Source organism: Bactrocera neohumeralis, chromosome 4 (assembly GCF_024586455.1).
Source record: "Bactrocera neohumeralis isolate Rockhampton chromosome 4, APGP_CSIRO_Bneo_wtdbg2-racon-allhic-juicebox.fasta_v2, whole genome shotgun sequence".
NCBI lineage: Eukaryota > Metazoa > Arthropoda > Insecta > Diptera > Tephritidae > Bactrocera > Bactrocera neohumeralis.
In genome coordinates, this window is record NC_065921.1 from 5,243,967 (window position 1) to 5,263,238 (window position 19,272).

General features: G+C 37.8%; 1 protein-coding gene across 7 annotated transcripts in view; it reads right to left on the reverse strand.

Moving 5' to 3' along the window:
* The window catches only part of LOC126757656 (protein NDRG3), a 65,039-nt gene that overhangs the window by 42,930 nt on the left and 2,837 nt on the right, over positions 1 to 19,272 (reverse strand). The gene's annotated exons all lie outside the window — the stretch shown is intronic.

Here is a 19,272-nt window from a genome sequence, read left to right on the forward strand (position 1 = left end):
GGACGGAAGCGAAGTATGCCGAATTGGTGAATGGTGAGCAAATAAATGAATGAGTACTTGCTAAATGCATTAAAATGTGAACGATGAAAAGTTTGATAAAATTGAAAGAACTACATGTAAATGGCGAACGTAATATGAAATAAATGAATAGAAAAATACTAAGATCTTTTGGGATTGTGAATCACATATGAAATGATGACAGGTGCCTCGGGGCGAACGTAAATGAAAAATCAAGTTGCATATTATAAAATAAAATGTTGATAGATAGAAGATAGAAAATAATTGAGCTTTTGATCGGTCTTTTGTGCCCTTTCCCCTGTATATCACATATGGTCGAAAGGTTTCTCAAGTTGATCCATATATCTATAATTATTCGAACCTCCTAGTAGTAGCTTGGCGTGGCGTATTCCTGCTGCCTGCTGCCAGTGCCGTTGTCTCCCCACTCTCTACTCCGAGCGGACTAAAAAGCGTCCGATTTTTGTGAACTGAAAAAAACCTACTGTTTGCTTAAAAATTCTAAGGGTATATTTACACATATTTTAATAATACTATACATAATATATTTAAAAAAAAAATTTAATATATTTTGAGTTATATATAAACTCTGATTGCGCTAAAAAACACTATCCACTTCTGAAGTGATGCCACCCTTCGCCGTGGATAAAATCTAAATGAATTAACGAGTTAAATTTGACTAAAAATTTTGGTGGGTTTTGGACCCACCACATAGGAACCACTTCCAATGAAAAGCAAACAATAGCCTCGGATGAAAGACCCCACTTTTGGTAACGACCTCAACAAAAGTAATAAAGACTATGAGTTAAGGGCATGCACCTGGAATGTCCAGTCTCTAAATTGAGAAAGTGCCAATGCTCAACTGGTTGATGTCCTCGTAAAAGTTATGTCGTCCAAAAAATGCGATGGACGGAACAAGGACGGAGACGAGTAGGTCCTTGTGACATTTGCTACAGCGGTCACATAAAGGAGCGCAAATTCAGTGTGGGACTCGTGGTGGTAGAAAGTCTCCGTCGTCAAGTACTGGCATTCATTCCAGTGGATAAGCCACAATCCTCATCAAAGCAAAATTTTTCAACATAACACTGATTTGCGCCCACGCCCCGACGGAAGAGAAGGACGTTATGATGAAAGATACCTGTTATGAACGGCTGGAGCGCGCTTATGACAACTGTCCCCGCTACGAGGTAAAAATTATGCTTGGCGATTTTCACGTCAGGTTGAACAAAAAGAAGCCATCTTTGGTACAACAGTCGGAAAATTTAGCCTACATGGCGAAACCTCTCCAAATTGATTGAGCATGATCGACTTCTCAGGGGCCCAAAATATGGTTTTCTGTAGTACTAGATGAAAAGTTCGTAAGTCCTGAAAAATCTACTATCCACCGCATTTTCACCATGGGCAAAATCGTGGAAAAGACCCGTGAAAGGAAGATCTAATCTATAACGTCCTCACTGCCGTTGAAGATTTGTAAAACTGTTTATTAAAAAGAAACATTGAAATGTCGTACTTGGTTACAAAAGTGGTCCTGCTTCAAATATGCTCAATTTAATGGAAAAATTTTTTGTTTATATTCGTTTTCTCTTTGTTGTGTCTAAATCAGCGGTGATCAATTTTTCTACTTACATGCAGATGGTGCTAAACAGCTTAACTTAAAATTTTGTGATTAATTGTCGGTCGGATCATGGTAAAACTTTGTCTTTTAACGTAATATTAACCCAAAGAAAACATTTCTGAATCTTTTGCCGGACCATGTCACATTCTAACGAACTTTCAAAACATAAAAAACATCGCCTAAAATTCTTTCCAAAATCAATCTTTACAAAATTTCATTATTAATTCCTATTTCAACTTTAGCTGCTTAAGACAGTTTTACGTAATATATCTAGGATAATACTTTATTATCGCAAAGTCTTCATTAAATGTGCTGTATTTCAAATCAACTTCAAATGCATATAATAAGTACATATGTATGTATTTACCTCTTTTTTCTGATAACTTATTAATTCTTAGTTCATTTTTCTAGCAAACTTTCCATTTGCGGTCCATACACTTCGCTTTAATCATAATAATTCACCCTCACCACCACTACCAAAGGAGCAAAGAAGGCCACACCTGCATGCACACAGCATAAGATTGCTCCTTTTTAATTCCCTTGAAATTTGTCTCCTGGAAACCATTATTAATTTTCTGAACAATAAATAACTCTCGATGCTTGCAGCACTTGCTTATGACCTTCTCGATATAAATTTGCTGTGTGCCATAGTTTTTGTAGCAACATTAAATGTTAGACAGATCAAAGATAACCGACCTGGGTAAAGAGTAAACTAATCGTTTGCTTGGCAACCGCCAACGTTTATGATTGATAAAAGAACATTAAAATAATTAAAATTATTCACAATGTAAGGGGGGAAGTAGTTGTTTTAAGCTTCTTAAATCTAATGCAATTTCTGAGAATTTCTTAGTTAAACACTAAGAAGGTAGAAGGGAAGGTTGGTGGAGGAATTTTCTGCAAAGCAGGAGGCTACTGAACCACAGTAGTGTTTTTCAAACAGAAGTGGCTGCTATTAAGCCGAAATTGCATCCTCTTTTAGGGAAACGAGCATTCACTCCGATAGCAGAGCTCGCTAACTGTGCGCTTAAAGAAAATTTTCCGAGCTAGCCGCACTCAGAAAGGTTCATTTTGCCACAATCGTCGGATTTTTTACTAGACATTGTCCAGTAGGCATTCATGCGGTAAGTCTTGTTGGACGCAAATTATCAGGAAGAAGGTGAGAGGGAAATATGCAGGTGCTTATCCTCCATTGTCCAGCCTTTGCACGACTGAAATTCAAACATCTCTGCAGCCACCTTGCGCGAACATAGCCGAAATTGACTTAACCGCGTCTCCAAATTTGTAATAGGATCAGAGTGTTTTGTCTTATATACGAATTTTCCAGAACCACAACGGAGCATTCCAAGCTGGTTTTGAGGTTCTGTTAGGTTGTTGTTGGTACTTTTTCAAAAAACTCAAACAACCATTCGCCATTTATTTTCAAACTTAAAATGAGCTATAAGTAGTAGAGTTTCACGCGCTTTGCTCAATTCGTGATCAACATAATCGACCTAATGAGCACACTATTCGCAACACCATCACCCATCATGAGACCGCCCATTCATTATTGGATAAAATTCGACCGAATAGACCACGTCCAGTACGCAGTGAAGAAAATATAGCAGCCGATTCGGCGTCATTCGCTGCTACTCGGACTGACATATGGCAAGACTTGGCGCATTTTACGTCGAGATCTAAAATTGAAAGCGTACAAAATACAGGTTGTGCAAAAGCTGAAGCCGCATGACCTTCCCAAGCGACATCTCTCTAAAGTTCCAAGAAGAACAAATTGTGTTCAGCGATGAGGGCCATTTCTGGCTATGTAGACAAGCAAAATTTCCGTATTTGAGACGAAGAGCAAACTGAAGAGACTCAAAAACTACCATTTCATCCACAAAAAAACAACGGTTGGGTCTGGTTTGTAGGGCGGTGGAATGATCGGTCCATATTTCTTTAAAAATTATGCCAGTGAAAACGTAATCGTCAATGGGGACCGTTATCGCGACATAATAATCGACTATTTGATGCCTGAAATAGAAGTTCGTGATCTCGGCGACATTTGGTTTCAACAAAACGATGCTATCACACCGTTAGACTTTTCCCTGTGTTTATCTAAAAACTATACGGACAATCCGACTTCGATTCAGACATTGAAGCAAAACATCACGCGTGCCACTCGTCAAAAACAAATCGAAATACTCGGATGGACCATCTGAGACGTAGCCGCGGATCACCCTATACAAGTAACTAGTAATATTAGAAACAAACAATATAAAGTGTTAAAATAGCAAATAGTAAATCTAAAAATATCTCAAAAAATTACAGCACAATGTGGTTTTCTGGGTATACTCAGAACCATTTTTTTACCACAAATTAAATTGCTTCGAAAAATGACGCATTTATGTATCAAGCAAACACAAAAACCAGTTTTTACGGATTCTTGACATATGTATGTATATACATATGTTTTTTTAAAAGATTACACTCATATATACTTCATACATATCTATGTACATATGTACATCGAGACATACATACATATATGTACAAATTTTGAAAATATTACGAAACAATTTATCACTAATCTAAACAAATATATATTTTTTCCAATTGAACAATCAAATTCTGGATATTGCTAAATAATTTGAAGTGCAAAATCCCTCCGGCAAGTGGTTTATTTCGACATCACAAATCTAAAACAGACATTTTCAATAACAAAGCGCATCGAATTTGTTGTGTGTTGTTGTTAAATTAAATGTGTTTTCGTTTACTTTTGTTGTTGCTCGCTTTGATATAGAAACTTTTTGAACTCTGCTTTGATATCTTCTGTTGACAAAAGCGGCGCCGGCAGAGAGTTTTAAATTAAATAAACTCACAACAAAGCAACAGCTTTATCTTATCGTCGCACATACGCGTAAATTCGTGCAAATAATTTGATAAAGTGACACATTTCATATTACAATCAAATATAAGTAAATAAATATAATGGAAATACATTTAGAAGTATTCGGGAAATTAGAGCGATCCGTCGTAAGCGATGTGTAAATAAAAGTAGAAATGTGAGGGATTAGAAATCATTGAAATGTATCTGTCACGGTGCGGCATGTCAAGCTAACTGCAACAACAACAACAACGATTACAGCTCACGTTAATGTAGACAACGTGATCTAAGTCAGAAGCTTCAATTGCCTCACAGACAATAGGCGCTCACATTTTCATTTGTTTCGCACATACCAACATATGTATGTACATATTTACTCACATGGCTGTAATCATAGATAAACAAGTAGACAACAACGCAATTCATATTTACGTATACTTTTCGTGTAAACAAATCAGAACAGCTGTTCATCGTCTGTCGAAAACGAAACTTTTCAGAAAAGTCATTAGGAGTCGCTATAAACTGTCTACTCAATCGAACTGATTTAATGGACAAGCAATTTTTCAAAAACTTCTCAAAAATTCTCTTGTTAGAAATTTTCACAAATATTGGGTAGTCGAAAAAGTATTTTCGTATTTTGGTCAATAGATGACATTGCAATCATACAAGTATATCTCCTTTGCGTTGGAAAGGTGAGATTTGAAGCTTGATTTAACCAAAAAAATTAAATTCGGGGAAGTTGAAAAAAGTTACAGCTGTTCAAAAATGAGTGAAAATATTGAAAAAATTCGCTATATTTTTTGAAATTTTTGTGTAAAAAAGGGAAAAGTGCCACGCAAGCCACCAGTGAAATTTGTGAAGTCTACGGAGACGATACTGTAACAGTTCGTGGAGCACAACAATGCTTCGCTCGCTTACATTCTGGAAATTTCAATGTTAAAGGTGCAACACCTATCGTTAAAAAGTCGATGAAATTATTGAAAAGATTGACCAGGACAGTCACAAAAGCAGCCATGACATCGCTAAGGAAACTCACATTCATCACTAAACGGTTTTGGTACATTTAAAAAAGGCTGGCTGAAAAATTTAAAGGCCCGAATTAACACCGTCGATTCTTTGCTGAAACGAAATGAAATCGAACCATTTCTGAAGCGGATGGTAACAGGAGACGAAAAGTGGATCAAATACGACAATAATGTGTGAAAAAGATCGTGGTCCAAGCGTGGTGAAGCTCACCATACGGTCGTAAAGCCAGGATTGACGCCTCGAAAGGTTATGCTGAGTGTTTGGTGGGATTGGAAAGGAATCATCCCCTATGAGCTACTCCAGCCTAGTCGAACGATTGATTCCATATCTTACTGTCAAAAACTGATGAGATTGACGCAAGCAATCGAAAAATACGGCCAGAACTGATCAACAGAAAGGGCTTTGTCTTCTATCTAGGACAACGCTAGACCACACACATCTTTGATGACTCGGCAAAAACTGGGAAAGCTTGGCTGGGAAGCTTTGATGCATCCACCATATAGCCCTGACCTTGCACCATCGGACTAACATTTGTTTCGATCAATGCAGAACTCCCTTAATAAAATAAAGTTGGCCTCAAGAGAAATTAAATGTCGCAGTTTTTCGACGAGAAACCGGAAAAGTTTTACACTGATGGAATAAAGTCTGTAGCGGAAAAATGGCAAAGTGATTCACCAAAATGCTACATTTTTGTTTAATTAAAGTTCATTTTAAATACAAAAGATTTTTCGACTACCCAATATCAACAATTTAATCGCCTAAGTAATTTCTATTGCTTATTTTGCTAAGTACTTGAGCAAATTCCTGGTATTAATCAGAGATAACATAATTTATATGTACATACATATGTAAATATAAAAATATAAATCAACATGTGTCTCTTAAACCTGAAGAAAAAACTCGAAGCTTTTATAAATATTCGCTATTACGACGTCAGCAAGTCAGCGAATTAGCGAATTTCGATTCAAGTCGATTATCTATAACGAGTTCGCCGCTGCCCCCACAATACTTGTATGTTAACAGCGTCTGACTTCTATGACTCATTATTTATTTATTTACTAAAATCAATAACTAATGCTAGAGTAGCAATTAGTACAAACTAAGCTTAATGGGTTCATTAAAATGGGAGCTAAGAATCTCAAACACGATTTGTCGAGCTGCAAATAACAGTAATGACAGATAAATACTCAACGTAGAGAGTAACAAGAGCGCGAAAGGTGGAATGGAAAATATTTGTATATACTTACATAAGTACATACTTAAGAATTACCTTAATTAAATCACAAAATTATACTTAGCACGTAACGGATACAAATGCAAATAAAAAGGAATTACAAGATGTAAGCCAGAGAAATGCGAAATGTGCGCAGAGCAAAATCTTCCACCTAAGTATCAAAGCAGTATCAAAGTGCTTAAGATGAGATCTCTTACGGCTGTGCACTTATGGCAGTCCATCTTCAAATATAGCAAAAAGTTAACGGCACAAATAGCTTGCGTGAGTTCAAGAAAGCGTATATTTAAGGCTCCTGAGACTCATCACCACGCAGAGTCAACATCATCAGGCGTAGTACATATTTATGTATCTACCCTTTGGACCTCAAGTAGGACATTAATGAAAAGTAAAAACAAAATTTTTCATAATGTTTCGTCACTTGGGATGTTCTAATTGTACCGTAAAATGAGAGCTTGGCAATGCTTAGGTAGATGTTTACCTGGTAAGCAAACAATTAGGCTGGCAACTACGCAGTATTTTTAACGTTTTTACTGATGAGTGCACAAAAAGTTTTCAAGTGGTGCGAAATCACACACACACTCACAAATGGACTTGTTTCTAATCGCAAAGATATATTTGGAGTACGTAAGTATGTATATAAGCACGGCATTAGCTTCCCAAGTGGAAGTTAGCCTCGCATAATATTTGCTGGTAAAATATAAATATTAGACTTGGGCAACTTGAGGCATGAGTAGATCAATTTTCAGTACAACCAATTTTGATCCGTGAACGCACCTCGAAATTTCTTTCTAATACAATATTTGCATAGTAATAGTTCAACATATAACCTATAAAAGATTAAGAGGTAATCAATATTTTCAAAATGCAGTTTCTTAAATATAAATAATCATAGAATAATGAGCTATACCAAAATCTTTTCATTTTTACACCCTGAACATGGAAAATCAATCCGTCCGATCCAAACAATTTCTGCGGAGATTGAAGCCATGCTTTAGATAATAATCTGTGCTAAATTTTCGTCAAATAAAAAAGTTTTCCATACAGGGACTTGAGTTCGATCGGCTGCAGTTTGCATGGCAGCTATATACGATATTTGTCTGATATCGGAGGTTCCGACAAATGAGCATCTTTTTGGAGAGAAAGAGACGTGTGCAAAATGTCAGGTCAACATGAGGGACTAGTTCGCGTTTTCCGTTTTAACGGGTGATCCAAGTAGAGTTACTTTTTTAATAGCCTTTTTTGACAGATCACGCTTCGCTCATTTTATGATCAACATAATCGGCTTACTATGCATACTATTCAGAACACAATCACCCCCATCTCCAGACCCAGCATTCATTATTGGATAATATTCGACCGAAGAGACCATGGCCAGCACCCAGTGAAGAAAATATAGCGTAGCTGAGAGTGTACTCGAAGGCTGTCAAGAGTCGATTCGGCGCCGTTCGCAGCAACTCGGACTGTCGTATGGAACGACTTGGCCTCGAGATCTTAAATTGAAAGCGTACAAAATACCACTTGACCTTCCCAAGCGATCTAAACCAGCAAAATTGCTATATTTATAACAAAAAGCAACCTGAGGAGATTCAAGAGCTGCTATTTCTTCCAGAAAAACCTACGGTTTGGTCTGGTTTGTGGACCGGTGAAATCATTTCCACGTAACTGTGAACGGCGACCGTTATCGCGCCATGATAACTGATTACTTGATGCCTGAAATTGAAGCTCGTGATCTCGGCAATATTTGGTTTCAAGAAAACGAAGCCACTTCTCACATATCACATCAATCAATAGATTTATTGAGAGAACACTTCGGTGAGCAGATAATTTCACGTTTTGGGCTGGTCGATTGGCCACCAAGAACGTTAGACTTTTTCCTGTGGGGATATGTAAAGTCTAAAGTCTAAGCGGACAATGCTGCTCCAATTCAGGCCTCGGCAAAATATCACGTGTGTCATTCGCCAGTTACCAGTCGAAATTCCCGAACGACTCATCAAAAATTGGACTCAAAGGATGAGACGTAGCCGCGGCCAACATTTGAAAGAGATAATCTTCAAAAAATAAATGCCAAAGAATGCTCCTTCGAATGAATTTCCGTGTTTTTTCTTTAAAAAAGTAGAGAATCTCTAAATGGATTACCGTTTAATTATATATTACTTTAAAATACTATAAAACTGCGATGTTGTTGAAGTTGTGGTTTTTTCTTGTTCTGATAAAAATAGTAAAGAGAGCAAGCAGCAGCATTAGTTTTAGAATGACTCAAATCCCATACGATCAGTGTTTGTAATAGCTGTGTGGAATTTCCCAGTTTATTAGTGTTCCGAGCGCTGGAAGCGAATTACATGAAATATTTAGGAGTTTTACTTAATTCCTCAAATTTTATAGGCCGCAAGCTCTAAATTTGTAAAATTAGTCCCACACCGCATAAAAATAAAAGAAAATTTATAGATATTATGCCACAAGAGGCTTTAATTTCTTCCTGCCAAATTGGCGCTGGAAAAGCAAAATTGTTGAAAAAGCTCTAGTGGCCTTTGGAAGTTTGAAGTGCCATGGCAAATCACTTGGCGAACGCCTATATGAATTTACATAACCACCGAGCCCGCACAGCCGCACAGGTGAAATACTATATTTTCTCTTAATTAGCACCTAGATTACAGTAAAATAAAACAAATACAACAATTGCTTCGCGCAGGCTGCAACTTCGTGTAATATTCGGAAACGGACAGCACAAAACAGGAAAAGCGAGCATGGCAACAACTAAAAACCCCAGCAAGGCAAAACTTCAACCAACTAGAAACTCACTCAGCACACCATACACCCTCGTGCCCGAACGAACATGCCACCACACACACACACCACGTAAATCATGCGCCAACCCACTAAAATGGAGCAGATAGTCATGCATTATGCACAAGAGCCATTATTTTGAAAAGCGCAAAACTAAAAATCAATAGGAACTACAACATTTTATTCGTGTAACGGCAGTTCGTCAGTGCAAAACTATGGAAATACACTATGTTATGGCGTGCAGCAGCGCTTATCCAGCTCGGCCATACAATTGGGTTAGTGCAGGTCAGCGGCGCAGCGTCCTACTTTTGGGCGCTTGATTGTTTGCGTTTTTATGATCCTTTTAATGCGCTCTGTAGTTCACAATAAAATGCACACTTTTATTTTTTGCTCTACACACTTGTGAATTGTTACACTTTCTTGTTTGACTTGGGAAAATAATTTCATTTCTGAAGCACTTGAAACTTTTCAGCACTTACGTTGGTACTTTCGCCTTTGTGTGCTGCGTGTGCTGGGCAAAACGGTTTCACGCAATAAAAATTATGCAAACTAAATATTTTTATTGCATTTCTGAGGCGTTGCAAAGTTCAAATAGGCTTCTATTTGCAGCCAATACCCAGCTTCTGTAGCTTATGCGCCTGTAAGTAGGCTTTGAAACATACTCGAGGGAATAACTGTGATGTAAACTTCGGACAGTTATGTTTATATGGTAGCAAATTTGAACCACAGCACACAATAAACAAATTTTTATTATACCAGAGTGCCAGGCTTAAAGACTACTGCCAAATGATATTGTCAGAAAGTAGTCTCGATCTCGAAATTTTTTTAATTCAAAAACTTCTCTCCCAAAGCATTTTCTAAATATCTTCAATAAAGTTTCCGAGCGTTAATAATTCGTAACTGGTCCACACAAACGATTTGTTATCTTTATCCAAACACTGATTAAAATTAGATTGAAAGAAGAAACTTTAAAAAAAGAAGGCTCTCGTGCCAAAATTTGAATAAATTCAATAGTAAAGTAAACCTCTACGCTTGTAGGGTCGAGAAATTTTAAAATTATGGATGAGCATGATTTGAGCACAAAGAAGTTTTCCTAAGAGATTACATGAGTTTACGGGTTTCAAAAAATCGGTTATTTTTATTGTTTTATTAAAGTCTACTACACTTTACAGTATTGTCCTATTGTTTTCCAGTTGATCCGAGAATTAGTTTCGGATATTCGGCCTTGAGAACTTATGCGCTCGTGGCTAGCTAAGGTAAATGCGCCGTCTCTGAACGCGTTTTTCACGAAACTGTGGTTTTAATTCAGTTGGCAAGATTTCTCAAGAGATCTACTCAACTGATCTCCATGAAATTTACACTGGTCTTTGAGATACAATTCTTAAAGACTTGGACACAGAATTTTTTTTTCGATTACAACTATTTGAAAAAAATATGTCGTGAAATTTTTACTAAAATTTTAATTTTTTTATAAAAATGTCTGCCAAAAAGCCAAATTTCTGTTTTTTTTCCTTCGTCCAAGTTCTAGCTTAAGGTTTTAGCTAAAACACTTTTCTTCACTTTAGATGATCCTGTAAGGAATTATCCTGCCAACGCGGACGCATCTATTTTCCGAGGAGTCACCGGAAATAGCGTCACTATTGGGCGAGTATAAAATATTTTTTCCCAAAAATTTCAGAATTTATTTCTAAATGCACTGTTTGTAACAAAAAAAAATCTAATAAAATATTTAATTTTTTATATGAGAAAAGTATTGTTGAAAAAGGACTGTTTTTTCACGAGAAAACCCATGTAACCCCTTAAATAATTGAAGTACTGATACCTAAGAATGACACATAACGGAGCAAATGTTCCATAAGCGCAAATACTGTGCTTAAAAATCAATATTATTTCTGTTTCCTTTGATCTAATAACACTTTTATGGAAAAAACCACCGCCATGAAAAGTTTATTACGATAAAAATACATAAAATTCAATAAATCCCTCGTAAAAATTATTAATGTATGTGTGCTCTGACATTTATATTTGGAATTGTTACCGCGTGTGCCGACTTTGCCCCACACATACACCCTCCCACAGCAAATGTTCTATTGAACCACAAGTCACATGCAAACTGCACGCACACCCACAGGGACCGCCGCTTGAGCGGAGTGCAAATGTGTAACCATGGGTAACACACTCGTACGAGTCCATAACAAATGCTCAGCTCACCCACATAACCAACAAATGACAAATGTATTCAAAAATTAGAAAATCAAGCCCCACAAGAGGCGCCAAGCAGTCAAGGTAATATGCCGCAGGAAACATACGAAGCCACAAATGCCTACAACGTCACGCCAACGTATATGTTCGCCTACTAATAACTTCAACCGCTGACACATGTGACTTCGGTTCACGTAATAGTCGGAGCGTTCTGTGGGTGCAGGACGTACTCTACTCCCACATGTAAGTATGTGTAGTTGGTGTGCAAACATTTGGCGACGCCAGCGAAATACGCGAAGCATTAAATGCCAAAATTTTAGTTATGAGGTCGCGCTTCACCTGCCACTTCATCTACGTAATTTGGATAATTTGCACTCATAGAAGAAAGCGTTACCCCCTTCGTAGCTACCACATTGGTTTGAGGAAACGACCTTGCTGACGAATAACACACTTATAATATAAGGACTTACGAGGAATAAGCAGCCGAGTGCAAAAACTATTCGTGGTTCGGAACGAAAAACTGGCAGGAGACGCGTCGGAAAACGAGACAGAGGTGCGGCCCTTTGTTGCCTGGCTAGCATGTAGACGCGTCGGTGGAGGCAAACGAACGAAGAAAATGCAAACAGTAACTAACCAGCAACAACAACTTATCACACCACACCAACACAGTGGCAATTGTATAAATAATGGAGTTCGAAGCTGCGAACTTTGAGCCGCCAGTCCTTGTGAACTGGCTGCCAAATGGGTAAATTGTATTTGGGAGTTGGCGGAAATTTCTAGCGGCAGAAGGAAAAGTGAGAGGCGTGCTTTAGGTAACGTGTGACGTTTTGAATCGATGCCAGGTTACATAAAAACACAAGCAGCCCCACACAGTGCCGAAAGTTAGCAGTAAGAGTTAATCGTTAAACAGTTGGAACTTCGTGCATGTGAAAGTGAGAGTAGGTCAATGTTGTCGCCTGGAAAATCACTGTTTCCTGTTCATGCACATACAGTGCGAGTATTTTGCAAAGTAGAAATAAATATACACGTAGAAATATGTGAAATATGAAATACACGTACACTAAAGCCAACACGTAAATACTATTAAGGAGCAACAGTGTGGAAAATGCCAAAATGTGATTTGGAGCTTTGTCCCTAAAGCTAATTAGCAACCAAGAATCCGTGAAAATTGCAGCTAGTGGCAATTCCAAAAGGGTTAAATGCATGGAAAGGGGAATGATTTAATCATAATACCAAATGCGTCAACTTTTTTGAAGTATTCTTACAACGAACTACGGAAGTTGAGTGTACTCGGAGAGTTTTGGGATCGATATCCGAGGCATATTTTCGAATTAAGAAAAACAATTTTGTAAAATTGAGAGAATTAAATGAACTTTCTCACTGGAAAAGCTTTATATGAAGCTCATTAGATCTGTAGAGAGAATTTAAATTTGTAGAACCCTTAATACCTTGGAAAGCAAGTAGAAGAAGAAATTTCTTTAATTAGGTATTTTGATAGATATAGTTATAGTAGTTGGAGGATGGAGCCATGTGTAGAAGTTTACGCAAGTGAGGAAAGATCTCTGAGCGCCATTTATTTGGGAGTGTCCAGGAACGATTCTTTCACATATGGCTCAAGAAACTCACGACTTCCGGTCTTAGACCAAGTATCCGTTGCATTTGCAGACAAAGACAGGTCGAAATGCGTGAGTACGAACAGATTGACCGACAGATGTAAGGAAAGCATAACGCCAGGAGATGGCGAACTGACAGGTGTAATGAAATCATAACACCAGGAGTCGGTGAACCCGATTCCTTAATGGAATCGGAGTTCCACTGCCCGACCATGAAGAAGTTTGTCTGAAGAACAACAAAGCGGCGAACAAAAAAGGGATTCACGTGGCAACTACCGTGGGTAAGCCGCCTCAACATCGCATATAAGGTTCTATCGGCGTATTGTGTGAAAGATTAAAGCCCACCGTCAACAAACTTATTGGTTATTAACAGTGTAGCTTTAGACCTTTAAGAAAATCAACAACTGACCAAATATTCACCAAGCGCTTTGGAAAAGACCCGTGAAAAGAGAATCGACACGCACCACCGCTTCGTCGATTTCAAAGCTGCTTTTGACAGCAGGAAAAGGAGCTGTCTTTATGCCGTTTTGCCTGAAGTGGACAGCTGCTGGCGTGAGTCGATGATGTTGATATCACTGGCCTCAGCAACCGCGCCATAAAAGTTCTGTTTTCTCAAGATCGGATAAGGAAGCGAAACAAATGGATCTGGTAAGGAACGACGAAATCCTCCTGTCATCAAACAAACACACTCGCGACTTGGCTCCCAGGTCAATGTTGACAGTCATAACTTCGAATTCGTAGATAATTTGGTCTATCTTGGAACCAGATTAACACCAACAACAATGTCAGTCTCGAAATCCAACGCATAATAACTCTTGCCAACAGGTACCTCTTCGAACTGAATAGGCAATTGACAAGTAAAGTCCTCTCTCGTCGAACAAAGACCAAACTCTATAAGTCACTCATTATTCTCGTCCTTCTGTATGGTGCAGAGCCATGGACGCTGACAACATCTGATGAGTCGGCGCTACGAGTTTTCGAGAGAAAGGTCCTGCGGAAGATTTATGGTCATTTGCGCATTTGCAAAGGCGAATAACGCATTTGATGGAACAATGAGCTGTATAAGATATACGACGGACATTGACATAGTTCAGCGAGTTAAGAGACAGCGGCTACGCTAGCTAGGTCTTGTAGTCCAAGTGGACAAAAAAACTCCAACTCAAAAAGTATTCGACACAGTATTCGCCAGGAGATGCAGAGCAAGAGGAAGACTTCCAATCGGTAGGAAAAGCCAGGTGAAGAAGAACCTGGTTACACTTGGAATCTCCAATTGGCACCAAACAGTGAAAAGGAAGAAAGACTGACGTGCTGTTGTAAACTCGGATATAACCGAGTAAACTTGTCTATGCCAATAGACAAAAAGAAGTTAAGAGTACAATTACAAATAACGATTCTTGGCACTATCACATCAATCAGTTTGGAGTTTTTGAGCACAATTTTAAATTTTCCGAAGAATCAATTATGGTTGCAGATTCTAATTCATCCTTTATATTCATATGAAGACTCAAACTCATTTTTGAAAAGTATTTACCGCAATGATAGATTTATCCGGTCCAACCATAGCAAGCAAACTGTCAAAGAATCAAACTGCACGCTTTCTCTGCCTCTGTGTGTGCGTGCATTGAGACGAAAAGAACGAGGTTTAGTGCGTCTTATCAAACCAATGCAGATGCGTCAGTGTTACCACCATTGCGAAGGGATATCAATTAAGCTATGCATGCAGCACTGGCGATTGCGAGTGAAAAAGTGTGAAATTATACCCGAAGCATGCTGCAAGCATAAGATAATGTGCAAAAAAGCACAACATAAAATCCACCAACCACAAAAGCAAAAAACTTGTCTTCTGAACCAGCAGACTGACAAAAGACACACGCACAAATATACTAAGCGCACACATATTGGGAGCAGAAAGGCCACAAGAATGTTTACTTGTGTGTATGTGTGTGTGTGTGTGTAGAACAAAGCGAAGTTCCTGCGAACGGAGATATGTAATAAGTGTTCGGTATACCCAAAAACACCATATCGAGCTGTATGTATGCATGTGTTCAGTAAAGTGTTGTTGCAACGTACTACATAACTGACCAAGAGGAGCGTTCTGCACGTCTGGTGTCTCTGCGCTGCCGGAAATTGGACGTGGCGATTCTTGTGTAGCCAGGATTATGTGGGTAAACGTCTATCACAGCGCGGTGCAAGGTTACCACGCAGCATTGAGTGAGTACGCTTGTCGGGATATATGCAGCAAACGCCTGTGGATACTACCTTACGCCAATACATACAGGCATACTTATTGCTTGCTCTCTTGCGCGGATGCACTCGAGTCCTATGAACATTGTTTAAGCGAAAATACTGCGCTAGTCATTCATATTGAATGCTGCAGGTTGCAATAATGGGACGGAAGGGTTTCATATCCTGCCTTACAGAGCAGCACTGCAGCAAGATGATTTCTTTCATTGCGCCAATTTATATTTCTTTAAGCTACTAAGCGGATATTGTGAAGTATGTGTGCTTGCCTGAACCGCATGAATGATAAATGGACCGATCGTTATGTAAGATTTAAATCACACCGCGTTTGAGTGTATGGATTTTCAGAATAAAATATTTAAACTATTTGAAAAAATTTGGTCCGGACTGGTTCCTTTAGACTACGAGCCAAAACCGAATTGTTAATGGTTTTTTCTTAGATTGGTGCAATATTTTTTATTTTTACCTTAACTTAGAACTTGGACGAAGCAAAAAGACTGAAAATTGGATTTTTTGTCAGACATTTTTAACAAGAAATTAAAATTTCAGTTAACCTTTTTTTTCAAATAGTTGTAATCGAAAAAAACTACTTCGTCCAAGTCTTTGAGAATTGTATCTCAAAGACCTGTGTAAAATTTTTGAAACCCATAAACCCATGTAACCCCTTAAGGACGCGAATAGTTGGAAAGAAAAATTGGAAAACGAGTTTGCGTGAAGTTTCGTGTTGAAATCACGGCTACGGAATCGTTGAAAGTGATTTGGGAGTCTAGTTTATCGTAAGGAACATATTTGTATGACACAAGGCATTACATGAAAATCGTGAAGGTTGTGAAGTCATTGCAAACTTGTGGCGCGAGTGGCCTGTCCATGTCTGCTAATAAAGGAGCTGTCATCGAAAAAGCTAAAGAAACAGTGCTTGGAAGTCCTTGGCATCGGAGAAAAAACGGTAAATCATAACATTTCTTATGGATCGGCTCAACTTATTTGGTTAGTATTTTGGGTATGAAACGTGCCAATGCTAGACTTGTTCCAAAAACAACGTCGAGTAAAGGTGGCAAAAGAAATGCTTGATAACGTACTTGAGGTCCTTACATTGATTAAACGTAACATTATTGATAACGAGACGTGAGTTTCTGAATATGAAGTCAAAACGATACAAAAATCCATAGAAAGGCACTAAAAAATTAGCCGAAACCGAAAAACATCGCTGAAGGCTTGTAACAACAACATTTCGTATTGGCTCAGGCGACTATTTTGAAGATGATAATAAGGCTTTGTCTTAAAATGCGTAAAAATGTACGTCAGACTTTGATTTAAGAGTAAAGTTATGGGAGCACCACATAATCTTTATGTAATACATATATAATATAAAAAGTGCGCGCCACGTTGTTTGTCCGCAATGGACTCCTAAACTACTGAACCGATTTTAGTAAAATTTAGCACACTGTGTCCAGTTCGAACCAACTTAGAAGATAGGATAGTAAAAACAAATCACAAATAAAAAAAAAACAGTGAAAATCCTATTAAATGGACGCTCTATTAAGCGGAAAACTCCGTTAACCATGCACATTATTAATGTTTATTGAGCACAAACTATTGAGTGGACAACTCTATTAATTTAACAGAAAGGCTGATAACCAGACATTGAGAAAGCAGCCTTAAATTCGTTATTTTTTCCAATGAAATTTATTTGTATAAACATATTCAAAATTAAACCTCAAGTAAAATCCCTTGGATACCTTATACCGACAAAAACGGTTTCGCCTTTGTTCGTAAATAAAATTTTCACTGTATTGAATAGTTTATTATATGAATAATATGCATAAAATGTATACCACAGCAACGCGTGTTTTAAATTTCCTAAAATTCATAAGAATTCACAAAGTTCTGAGAAACGTCATAACTAAAAATAATATCGGATCTTCAGAAGACAAACTATTTAATTCTAGATTAAGAGAAATTTAAATTGAAGCCAAACTGCGTCCTAAACTGTGCTTGTATTTTAGTTTTAGTAACTAATTAATAGTCTATTACAGCCAAAATTGAAAAAACAGATCCATTCAGTCTGCGACCACTCCTCCAAATAATTTATGTCCACATAATCATAAAAGTACAGCAATAAGTCATAAATAAAAATGTTTGAAGCAAATGCGTTGCAACAACACTTGGTGGGTAGAAGCAGATGCTAAAAAAAAACCGCAAAAATTAATTTCCTCTTAAACTAAATTTCGATTTACAAAGGTCACATAGGCGACAGGTGAAAAAACGAGCACAGAACTTTGCCAAGAAACGCCTTCAGACGAACCGCCTGCTACCAATGAACTGCTCAGCTCACTTGATAAAAAGTAAGGAAAAAGTCTGTGAGGCGGAAAATCAGTGCACATATGTCTATATATAGCATATATGTATGTATATACATATGTAGATAGGCACATAATTAAATATAAAAGTTTTACTGCTAAGTTCGTGGCTAAAATGGCAAGCAAGTTTCTAGTTTTATGTGGATTTTCTTCATATCAAACCAAAATTTACAATCAGGGCCAATCACAGAGAGTAATGAATCGAATTAGAGCATAAAAAAGGACAAGTAATTACGGAGCCCCAACAGCGCGCCGAATTGTTGATAATATTGTTGATTACTACATTTTGTGCCAGCAAGTCTACTTACTATAACTATATATTATATACATACATATGTATGTATATGTATGAGTATATAGTATTTTTACTGGACAAAAGCAACTAACCCACAACTCCAACGGCAGCAACACCCAACCAACCGCAATGTCAACACCAACACCAGCGCTATCAGAAAGCAGAATTTTCAAAGTGCGACGCTAGTGGAAACAGTCAGCGCATTACGTCATTACAGCGCTTTGGAAACGAGTACAAAGCGATTGTCAGACGAGTTCAATCGGCGCAACGGCGTATTGTAGGGGTTGTGTATTGTTGTTGTTATTTTGTGTAAAAACGTGTTTAGCCCTTGGCGAGCACCTGCTCTAAACTTTTCTCATTGTTGTTTTTTTTGTAGTTTTATTTTTCTTGCTCTTCCAGCGCTACGAGCGTCATGCGAGCGACTGGCACGCGAAAAACAAACGCGGCCGCCTGACTGGAGACACCGCCAACCGCCAAGCGCTGGGCATCAGGCACCAGGCACCAGTCTGTAAAAGCCATATTGCCCCGGCGGTGGGTTGAGCAGTGGCTAGAGGTCGAAAAAAGAACTCGATTTATGTCATTTATGTATATAAGCGATTAAACAGTTACTTAGCTTATATTAATTTTTATTTACTAGCAATTTTTTGAGAATAGTTTAATCTGTAGTGATTCTAAAAATCACCGAAAGCTTGTTTATAGTCATGTAGTCACAACTATTTGTGTAACACTGTAATTTTAATTGTTTACATAACAGCAATTTTATTAGCCTTTATTTAATTTTTTACACCTAATCTCTAATTAGTTTGTGAATGAGAATTTTCAGTGTTTTTCTACATTGTTATTTGTGTGATATACACTTGCAGCTATAATTAAAGTTATTAATGTTTTCAATCAGTGGAACATACAGCTATTGTGTAAGAGTGTATATGCATATATATGTATTTATACAGGCATACATACATTGTTTTAGTTTCATATACATACATATAATATTGGGTAGTCGAAAAAGTCTTTTCGTATTTTGTCA